This window comes from Crocodylus porosus, unplaced genomic scaffold, assembly GCF_001723895.1.
Source record: "Crocodylus porosus isolate Cpor-Errol unplaced genomic scaffold, CroPor_comp1, whole genome shotgun sequence".
NCBI lineage: Eukaryota > Metazoa > Chordata > Crocodylia > Crocodylidae > Crocodylus > Crocodylus porosus.
In genome coordinates, this window is record NW_017728947.1 from 40,276,281 (window position 1) to 40,287,476 (window position 11,196).

An 11,196-nucleotide genomic window follows, 5' to 3' on the forward strand; every position below is an offset into this window, starting at 1 on the left:
GGGGTCGTTTGACCCCAGTACTCTTTCCTGCCATGGCAGGGGGTCGGACTAGATGATCTGCTCAGGTCCCTTCTGACCTTAGAAACTATGACACTATGTAAGCGGCTGCAGGGTATAGCCCCCGCTCCCAGCGCTGCTATGCCTGCATCAATGCTGGGAGAGGGGGCTCTGTGGTGCTGCCGCTTGCCCAGCTGGCACAGGGGGCATGGGATGCGGGCATGGCAGTGCTGGGAGGCAGTGGCTATGCCCTGCTGCTGCTTGCCCCATTCAGCCCAGAGCAAGTTGCGCCCACATCCCCCCACACCCCCCGACCTTGTCTGGGCAAGCAGCAGCAGGGCAGAGCCCCTGCCTTGAGTGCTGCTACACCCACATCCCACAGGCCCCTGCCCCCCTGCCCAAGTAATGTGCCCCCTGCCCCAGTTGGGCAGCTTGTCCCAGCCCCTTTCTTTCCCCCTCCCCCCAACCCCAACAGACTGCCTGTTTAGTCTATGGCCAGATCTCTGAAGTGGCACCAAATCTTTTGGATCTGATTCAGCGGACTCAAATTGGGACAGTGATTCGAATCTCCAAATTGAATCACTGTCTTCCGAATAGGCCAAATCCAAATCTGAAGTGAATACTTGCTGCTTTGCGCAGGCCTATTCCCCAGTTGCTTTTAAAAGAGTATATGTAGTAGGTGCTGCAGCCATATCACTTGTGGCTTTTGTAGTACTCAAGCCTGGTGGGCCAGGGTTATTAGCTTGAGGGGAAACTGCAAATAAATACAGGGTGCAGTAGGAAGATGTACTACTGCTTGAGCAGTTGGTACTCCTCCTTTTGTATCCCTCTTGAACTAGGTGAAGAACAACACGTGCACAAAAACTATCATTGCAGTAGTAGCCTTAGGGGAGGGCAAACTGGGTGACTGCCTGGGGCCCTGCACTTTATAAAAATAGTTACATTGAATATGTTTATTATCAATATTGTATTACGATACTTTCATTGCAGTTTCATGGACAGCGCAAAGTAAAATTGAAAATGTCTGACTTGCTTATAGGTCATCAAAATTAAGCCTCTAAGGGGCCCCAAATGACCCTCTTGCCCAGGTCCCAAACAACTCTAAGGCCACCACAGTTGTTGTCTTTTGTGGTCAAGATATTACCATATTTACTCTCATACCCTATGTGCCTTTCCCCTCAAAATTCACCTTCTAAAATTGGGGTGAATGTCTTAAGCAGGGAAGCTGATTTTTCTGCCTAGAATATAGGCACCCTACATGGATTAATTCTCCACCCAAAGTTTAAAAACAAACTGCCCTGAAGCAGTAGCAGTAGCATTTCTATTTGGGCAGCTGAGGAAGTTAATTGACTTAAGGACCATCTCTATTTTTAATTGTCTTGATATCCAACTAATCAAGCTAACCTTTCTTTTGGCAAGTTTGCTGACTACTCCTGGTCTCTCTTTGCCTATTTCACAGACCTACAGACTGTTTTTAACTCTTTTGACATTTTTTGATCTCCCCAAGGAGACCAGTCTTTAGTAGCAGCTACAATTTGAATTTCTGGCTGAGCAGGAAAGGGAGGTTGTGTATGCTGAAGATGAGATGCTGTCCCTGCCCTGTGCAACTATAACTCTGGAAAAGTCTTTTCTTTTTCATTCTCCCTTCCCAAAAACAAGGTGTGGGTTTTATTTGGGGACACGACATATACAAGAAAAAATGGTATTTTATCTGTCCTGACCACATTCATCCTTATTCCGCCTCTAAATTTTCCCTAAAATTGCCATTGGTTACAATACGCACCACTTTCATCCCCCAAATGATTGTTAAATCTTTGCCATCTCTTATACCTGAAGTGGCTGCATCAAAGTGGTGGATCATGTGATTCTGGCCTACCAGTTGGACCTCTCTGGACCCAAATGGTGAGTCAAAATTTTGTAGGTTTGCAGGGTATTCCATACTGAAAGAGAAAGTGAGGTGAAAGTCAGGTATTTTCAATATAATCTGTTTGTTTAAAAAATGTACAAAATCCTGCTTTTATGAATACAGATAGAATCAAACAACCAGAGAGGGTGTTCATGCATTCTTGTTCCAGGCCTCTCTCAATCAGTATCCCCAAACCCAAATACTCTATTGTCAGGCTTTATCTCAGAATCATTCTGCTGTGCATGGTTAGGATATGTCCAGCTTTAGTTCTTTCTCAATTTCTGTGCTCTGTCTCACTGCTTCTTAATTTGGGTTCTTCCTCTCTCTTGCACGTACACATGCACACAACTCAAGAGTCAGTAATGCCCCACTGCCTGGGTAGCTTTGTATCTGCAGTTGGTTTAGGTGGTATACATGTCTGTGTTTTGTATTTAAAGACTGCTATTATATCAGTTACCTGCTTTCTGTCTAAGAAGGAGATTAATATATTATTTACAGGTATACATTGTTTAAGGTAGTTGCGTGCAATATTTCAATGAGGCTTAACCCTGTTATAATGTTTTGGTGCTCTAGAAATGTATCAGCACAAATGGTAAAAAGTAGCCATGTTCCTCAGTAACAGCTCACAAAAATTGGGCCTTTAGCTCTTCTTTTGTTGAGATAGGGAGATGTTATAAAGGACAGAGGAGTAACACTTAGCTCCCTAGACTTTATCAAATAGTTCTTTGGATTGTTTAACTCCTGGGCTAAGTACAGACAGTCAAAATGCCCGAGGCTGAATCGATTCAATCTTCGCAGGTTAGTCTAAGCTGCATAGATTGAACCAATAAGAAAGTGATCAGACATTCATTTGATTCTGGAAATGGAGTCACATGCTTTTAGTGGCCCAGGTCAGAAGCTGGGGAGCACTAGAGCATGTCCTGCTTGGCTGGATCAGACATCCTGGGCAAGGCTAGCCCATCCATCCTGTGGGGGTGGGTTTACGAGTTAACTTGAATCTGGGACAGACAAAACCCCCAAATCAGTTAAGTTTGATACTACATCCATCCAGGTTTATCTTAAACCAGTTTCAGCCATTTTGAAAACAGTTTATGTTTTCAGAACAGAACTTCTGTTCTGTTACAGATTTAAACCAGTTTCCGATCACTTATACTGGTTTATGTGTAATTTCTGTCCATAGACCTAAATAGACACCCACCTGAACTAGGCATAAGGGAGTCCAATTTAAAATTGAATCCAAAGAAACTTGCCATGGTACAATCCTTTTCCCCTTTTCTTGTCCAGAGTTGAGTGTGCTACCAATTAAGTCATCACTGTAGTAATGTTGGGAGCTTTGGGGTGGGGCCCAAAGTTTTGAGACTGTTGTATGGGGGAATTAGTTGTAGGCAACGTAATAGAACAGAGATGTGCTTGGACTAAAGCCACATAGACAAGGGTAGCCACATATGTATTTGTATGGTTTAAGTTGAACAAAGAGTTCAATGTTAATAAAACGTAGGGGTACACCAACAGATATTTTGGGGACCAATACAGATACCTTCTTAAAAATAGGCTATATCAGATGATATTGATCCAATTTCTGATACAGCTGCATGCATCTGGTAAGTCCATTATGGTGCGAAGGGGGGCAGATCAATGCCCCCCGTGGTGAAGGAGGGAGAGGGGCAGGGACTAGGTCGGGCACTGCCCAGCTGTGGCTTGTTGTGCGGGGTGGATCCCACTGCTGCACACATCCCAGGAGGGTAGGGAGGGAGGCATGTGCCCCTGGATCTGCGCAGGGTGGGAGGCTGCAGCTGTGAGTTGGAGCTGGGGCTGTGCCAGGCTCTTTGAGGTGGGAGCAGGCAGCAGTGGCACTGGAAAGGAGACTATGGAGGGGGCTGCAGCCACTCCAAATTTCACTGTAGCTCCCTCCCAGTGCTGCCGCCATGCACTTGGCGCAGCCCCGGCTCTTCCTGGCACATGGGGGGCGGCTGGGTTTGAGCCGCCTGCCCCAAGCCCAGCCCCTGCTGAGAACAGTCTGGTGCAACCCGGACTCCAGCCCTCAGTTGCAGCCCACCTGCCCTGCCCCACGTAGATCCAGGGGGCACGTGGCCCCCTGTGCCCTTCCAGGGTGCACACAGCGGTGGGAGCCGTTCCCCCTCCAATGAGCCATGGCTCTGCCCTACTCTGGCTGGGCAGCACCTGCCTCAGTCCATCCCTCCCTGTGGGGGGCATTGATCTGCACCCTCACGTCCCTTTCCTCCCCCTTTTCCTTCCACCATAACGGACATACCAGCTTCACACAGCTGTCCAAGCTGCTGGGCTGTGCTCCTGCTGCCTGCTTGCTGTGCTGTGGTTGTGCACATACATGGGCATTTATCAGCCAAGTTATTGGCTGTATCAGGCTGATTTCTGATATAGCCGATTTTGTTTATATCAGTTCTGATCCAATATCGGACCAATGTATTGGTGCACCTCTAATAAAAAATATATTGTATTGCATCTGGTGTATGTGTTACAGATACTACAACTACTGCCTGGCACTTAAATGTACAGTAAAGCACTGGCGGTCACTTAAACACATGGTACAATCAGTTTAACTGATGCCAAGGAGCACTGAGTGCTTGTTAGTACTGCATAACCAGTAACTGTAGCATCACCCTCAAAAAATTTTCTGGCATCACAGTATTCGCCCTACAGATGATAAATGTGTGCACTGTATAGCCAAACACTTATGAGGACTGGGTTAGCAACTGTCGTGGATGGCCCAGTGTGTTATAAGATGATGGCTAGCAGATTTCAGGTGCACTTGTGTTAGTTTGGAGTAACTCCATCATCTTCTCCAGGGTTAGCCTAAATTTGCCCCCCACCATCAGTGTCAGGTCCAGTTCATATTATCCCTCTGGTGTTCTCAAGTATGTTTCTGAACCCAGCCCAAATATGCAAAGCTGTTGCACATCTTGGCACATTGCGGGTGCTACTTTTATGCTTAGCACTGTCTTAGAAAGGTTTAAATGGATTTGTGTGCTGGAAGCAATGCACATTTTGCTCCAGCAAGCCTGGTGACATCTGTTTTCAGCTCGGAGACAAGGGACTGCGGTAACAGAATCCAGTTGGGGTGGGAAGCTGGTATTTCCTTTGGAACCTCCATGAGTTTATATTGAGTTTGAAATGTAGTAGGACTGCTTTCCCCTTTTAAATTTAAACAGGGTCCACTTGACTCCAATTTCAAACAAAGCAGGATCTACTGTGATAATTTATTACTCTGCCTTGAACAGCAGTTCTTTGTTCCTAAATATTTGCATTGAAGAAATTGAGCTTATTTATTGGGAATTGGCGGATAGGAAGTTCTCTTGCTCGGTCTAATTTAAAACCCTGTTGTTGTGAAGGATATTTTTCCCTGTGAAGAAAATGACCTTTCTTGGGCAGGAGAAGGGGAAGAGGGGAAGGAGAGAGAGGGAGAGAACCTAGCATATTTGTGAAATGACTCTTGGGCAATAGAAAACAATGTGAGGGATATTTATCTGGCTGCTACTTTTCATCTTGGGTTCTGGCAACTCAGTATTTCCCTCTGAAAAATATTCTGAGGTCCTGACCACTTGTGGTCATTAGAGATCTATCTCTTGGTTCTTTTCACATGAAGACCCAGTGTCCTAGGGTAATAGCATTCTGCTGACCCAAGTTCTTCAAGGGAATTTCAGTTAGAAAGCATACTTTCTTCACTTCTCCTACAGACAACCAGGTAGTTCTGCTACTTCCTTTCAAAGCTGCAGTTCAGCCTGTATGGAACAGGTATATCACAGGTAATGGATGCAACAGTTTTCCACAATGACATGTGTTGTATTAGCACAGTGCTGGGGCTCCTGCTCTTTCAGTAAATATATAAGTCAGTGCAGGATCAGTGCTTGTAATTTGGAGACTGGAAAATGCCCAGAAATCTGAGGAATTGAAGCCTGGAGAGATGCAAACCGCCTGTTTGTGGAGAGACATTTGGGACACAGAGTTCTCTGGGAATGGAGCTGCTGCATCATCACTAAAATGAGAATACTCAGTCCCAGAGTTGATCCCATCCCAGATCCCATCCCATCTGCCTCAGAAGGGCCTGTTGATATTTAGCTCCCATAAGTAGCACCCTTGTGCCATAGTGCCCCATAAAGTCATTGAAATGTTGGTAGCTGTGCCCAGTCAGTCTAAGAACAAAGTATTTTGGGAAGTTTTATGTGGAACTTTCACTTGTTTCCCAAAATACATTTTACAGCCATGACCCAGCTCCTCCCTTCCCCAGGAGAACCAACCCAAAATAATCAACTCATTAGCTTTTCCCATTCTTTTTTTAGCTATTACATTTATACGTGTTTATGTGCATTTACTGCTGGGCAAATGATGTTGCTATGGATTTCAGTCACAAAGAGGGAACAGTACATAGACTGTTAGAGCAGAAGACTGAATGTCTGGACATTTCAGTTCCATCAGTGGCACGGAGTGTGATTCTTAGAGCGTGGGACTGAAGTTAGGAGATCTGAGTGCTGGTCCTGAATCTGCTACTGAATCATTCATTATGTGTGACTGTAAGCAAGCCATGTCCCAGCTCTGTGCCTTGGTTTCCCCATTAGTAAATCCAGGGATTGTAAAACTTAATCCATTCATGCTTACAGATGTAAGGTGCCCAGTCTGCTTATTATGCAGGTCACTAAAAATAATTGCTTGTTTGCTGAGGGAAGAGACAAGACTTGTGCTCTGGAAGCCAAATGCTCAGAAATGTGATCTCAGAGTTTATACAAGATACACTGGAAGATCTCTTGCTGTGCCCTGTAAGAAGGCCTTCTGCTACCTGGTACCTTATGATAGTCTGGCCCTCTCATGTTTAGGTGCACTAGATTAATCCTAGGGAAGGGCGTGTGGCATGTCCCATCTGAAGCCTCAGGACCAAAGCAGCTCTCCCCATCCCCGATATCTGCTTCTGATGGAAGAGCTTCCATTGCTTACCCTGCAGGGCTGATGGGTTGATACTTAAGAGATTAGGTGAGAAGCAGGACCCTGCAGCTTGTTTATGAGTCTTGCTGGGATTCTGGCCCAGGAGAATTGCTGAACTATATTCACACCCTACTAAGTTTTCACTTGGCCTTCAAAGGGCACTATTCCTGTGTAGCTCTGGGACCTGGGCATAGATTCCCCACTCCCTCCTCCCAGCCTTTTTAGGGATCAGGTGGCACTTTCATGTTAGGAAAGACATTATTTCATTAGCACAAGAGAAATCAATCTGGACTTCGGAGAAAGGTGTCCTTTGAGTGATTAGGACAGAAAGCAAACACTGCCTGTGGAGTCCTTGGGACCCACCCACGGACAACACAGCAATCCAGCTCATTTAATAGTATTGGAGACTAGTCTGTAAATGTAGACCGAATTTCCACACATTAATGGATCTCCTGGACATGAAGAGACCTCCTCTGGAAATAGCAGGTGATAAGCATTTGTCCTACTACTGCAGACTCTGTTCAGGGTCCTCTCTGAATGGTTGCAGGACTCTTACTTTCATACTCCTTCTCTTTCTCCCCCCAACGTTATTGTTATGCAGTTGAGTCACCTCAAATTTCAGTCTGCATGGCTCATTTAGTCTGTGTCCTTCCTTCTGAACAGCAGCCACAGATCCAGGTAATGCCACTGGAAAGGAAGGATTTTGAAAAGCTGATACCTGGTGACTAAGACTTGAGGCTGAGTCTTACCGTACCAGCTGACATCACAGGACCCAGCAGCTGGTAACAATAACTCACTTGCTGGTGAGCCAGACTGAATTCAGATGGGTCTAAAAGTGAAAGGCTGAATTACCATAACAATCCCTATTTATTTTTCTAACCAGGCAATAATACCATGCTTCTCACTGTGGAATCCAAGCACCTGATTTTCTGAGTAGTTTCATTTCCCTGTGAAACTTTACAATTTCTTTCCACTCTGAAAGGTAAGGGCACTGGCTCTTGTAGAACATCTTATGGATAAGCGGCTGGCAGCCCAGGGCGCTATGTGTATTGATGCGTAACATAGCAGATTCATTTGGGCTGAATAAGTTTGTCTTCTTGAAAAAGGGGCCTCTGAGTGTTCATTTAGACCCCCTGGGATTCTGGAAAATATTTGATATTCTGCCCTTTCTACATACATGTGTATAATTTCTGTTATGTCAGATGAGATTTCAAGTGTGTTTCTGTCCCCACTCCAGAAGCAACCACACCAAGCAACCACACAGTGCCATACTATGTTATCCCTGGACTCTAGTATTCATAGAAGTTAAGGTTAAAATGTTCAGGAGAGATTAGTGGTTTTGGGTGCCCAATCTTTGAGACACATAGCACTTGATTTCCAGTAGTGCTGAAGACAATGGGAAGTCAATGGGAACTGGGTGAGCTCAGCATTGAGACTCAGGTTTCTCAAAATATGGGCCCTAAAATCAGTGGCCTTTTTAACACCGGGGCTTGACTTTGCTTTGCTTATTTTGAAGTTCTCATTTCCCCCCCCACTTTCTACCTATCAGCTAAATTTAATTTCATAACCATAATGCCATAATAAACATTTACAAGTCAGCGTTATAGGAAACTTTGGAGTACAATCAAAGGTATGTGTTATTTCCTGCTTGTGTTCTTAATTTCTTTCTAAATGTTTGGGGCCTGCAGTTAAATTGAGCATTGCAACCACCCCCAGAAAGTTCCTGAACAAATGCATGTCAAGCGTGGTGCTGGGATGTGTGGTCCTTGGCATCCTGAAACACCCATGCAAAGGAGAATGATTACTTTTCCAACCTGGAGAGTTAATTTAGAGTGGAAAATTTCAAAGACTGGAATTAGTGGGGGGGGGAATGTCCAAATTCGGTGCTATCTTCACTGTAGCGAGTGGTATTATACCCGGTGGGAAATAAATCACCCTGCTCCTGGGACCCAGACTTTGTTAACACTTAGAAGGAGGTTGCCCTCTAAGTACAGGCTACTTTTTTCCTACCGAAAGACATATCAGCTGGAAAGCAAAGTGAGACTAAAGGGATAAGTTGCTGCAGGCAGGGACCCCTGCCATTCAGTAGGGGATGTCTGTAATGGAGTTGACTGCAGGTGGGAGGTCTCTCTGATTCTTAATCCTTTTGCTGAGACAGGGTCCTTTAAAGTTACACGAGGCCTCTCACAGACAGGAGACAGACATAGGGTCTGTGGTATTCCTTTCAGCTGTGGTTATTTGCTGCTTCCTCTGCCCCTTCTCTACTGGACTCACTAGGACTCTGTATCGCTTCGATTAAAATGCACAGTTTTCATGAAATGAAGTCAGCATTGATGAAAGGTGGCCCAGGCTAACACTTCTCACTCAATGGTGAGATGCAGAGACTTACCAGTTGTGAAACAGGATGTAGGGTGGTGGTTCTCAACTTTGTCAGACTCACTGACCCCCCTCATTGGTCTTAAGGCACCCCTCAGAAAATGCCAGCTCTTAGTTTCTTGATTACAGAAAAAGAACAGAGCAATTCTGCTGTGAGCAACTCAAAAAGACCATAAGAGGTCAGAATGTTTTTGACACTGTGGATTCCTTTGTGAAATCTCTGGGTTTATCTTATGAATTGTAGGTCTTCGCATACTTAACAGTGTGAATATTGAGAAGCACCCCGCAACACCCTTAAAAGGATCTCATGGAACCCCAGGGTGCCACAGTATCCTGGTTGATAATCACTGTTGGAAGAGTATGCTAAATGCGTGACATGACTGGCTTGAACAAAGGTATACCATGATAAGCAGGAGATCCATGGTGACATGGGACTGTGCAAAGGAAGATTGATATGTAGAGTGTATTGGCTGAGGGCTGATGTATAGGACACAAAGGCATGTAAAGCTATGCTGGGTGTGAATGCAAACAGACACAAGCAATGGCATTTGGAAAATAGGTACTAGCTTTGTTTGCTATGTGTTTATTAAACATGATAAATCCACAGGGCCACCTCCACCTGCACTTTGAAGTCCTCTGGATACTGCCTAGCATCAAGTCTTCTAGTGCCCAAAAGTCTTGTAATGCTTCTCAGCTCAAGCACCACATCCTTTTCTGTCCATATCTTCTAAAGATCATTTTAGCCATGGCAGAAAGTCTTAAGTGTGGTTCCTCTGAGGGTCTTTTCTGCGTTTGGTGCTGCTTAACATTTTTGTTAATGATGTTGAGGCAGGCATAGAGAACTTCCTGATCAAATTTTCAAATACTTTGGAGGATAGGAATAGAATTCAATAGGATGTTGAAAAACTAGAGAATTGGGCACTACACAACAGAAGGAAATTCAACATGGATTTATGTAAGGTGCTACTTGAAGGGGAGAGAAACCAATGCACAAATTCAGGATGAGAGAGAATTGTCTAGGCAAAAGTGCTGCCAAGAAGGGTCCAGAGGGTTTTGGTGGATGACAGACTCAGCATGAGTAAGCCACGTAATACAGCTGCAAAAAAAAAAGGTAAATGCAGTTTTGGTCTATATTAACAAGATTATTGTATGTAATACATGCTAATACCACTCAATGCTGACTGGGTCTCAGCTGGACTATTGTGTGTGGTTCTGGGCTCTGTATTTTAAGGAGAATGTAGATGATCTGGAGATGATCCAGAGACAAGTGACAAAAATGACACAAGGGTTGGAACACAAGCCACAAAAAGAGAGGTTGAAAGAACAAGTTATATTTAGTTTGGAGAAAAGTAGATCAAGGGAGGACATGGACATAGCACTTTTTGAATATTTGAAATGCCACCATAAAGAAGAGCGAGAACAACTGTTCTCCTTGTCTGTAGAGGGCAGGGCATGGACCAATGGCTTTAAACTGTAGAAAAACAGGTTTAAATTACATGCATTGTCTTTACTGTCAGAACAGTAGGGTAATTGAACAAAGCTGCCCAGGGAACCTGTCAAATCTCCTTCACTAGAAGTTTTCAAGAAGAGGCTGGATAAGCATTTGACAGCAGATTGGACCAGTTGATCCTTGAGGTCACATCTAACCCTGTGATGCGCAGATGACCTCTGCTGGGAGCCAAAGGCTGCGCAGAAGGCAGGATTTTGGACCAGGATTCAGATACCCAGGGCGGGGGAGAGTTGAACTGTGCTGGGAGTCCAAGCCTGGATTGAGGTACATTGGCAGAACAATGTGAGAGCAGAGCTGGTCTGGGACTCTGGTCGGTACTGGCAGGAACTATTTTACTGACTACAATATTCAGCTACATGCCTTGGGAACAAGCACCCTTTCAAGTTGTTAAAGGAGCACACTTTGGGGAAACAGGGTCTCAGCTAGATGAAGTTTATTCTCCAATAACTCCATT

General features: G+C 44.8%; 1 protein-coding gene and 1 long non-coding RNA gene across 2 annotated transcripts in view; one reads left to right on the plus strand and one right to left on the minus strand.

The window, feature by feature from the left end:
- CUNH11orf96 (chromosome unknown C11orf96 homolog) overlaps positions 1-393 on the plus strand; it is a 6,053-nt gene extending 5,660 nt beyond the window's left edge. The window contains exon 2 of the mRNA XM_019552331.1: positions 380-393. The gene's annotated coding sequence lies outside the window, so the exon portion shown is untranslated. The remainder of the gene's footprint in view (positions 1-379) is intronic.
- LOC109321588 overlaps positions 1-10,910 on the minus strand; it is a 16,158-nt gene extending 5,248 nt beyond the window's left edge. Inside the window, exons 1-2 of the long non-coding RNA XR_002104093.1 lie at positions 10,899-10,910; positions 5,852-5,854 (exon numbers count right to left, since the gene is read on the minus strand). This is a non-coding gene — a long non-coding RNA (uncharacterized LOC109321588). The remainder of the gene's footprint in view (positions 1-5,851; positions 5,855-10,898) is intronic.
- Positions 10,911-11,196: the final 286 nt, after the last annotated feature.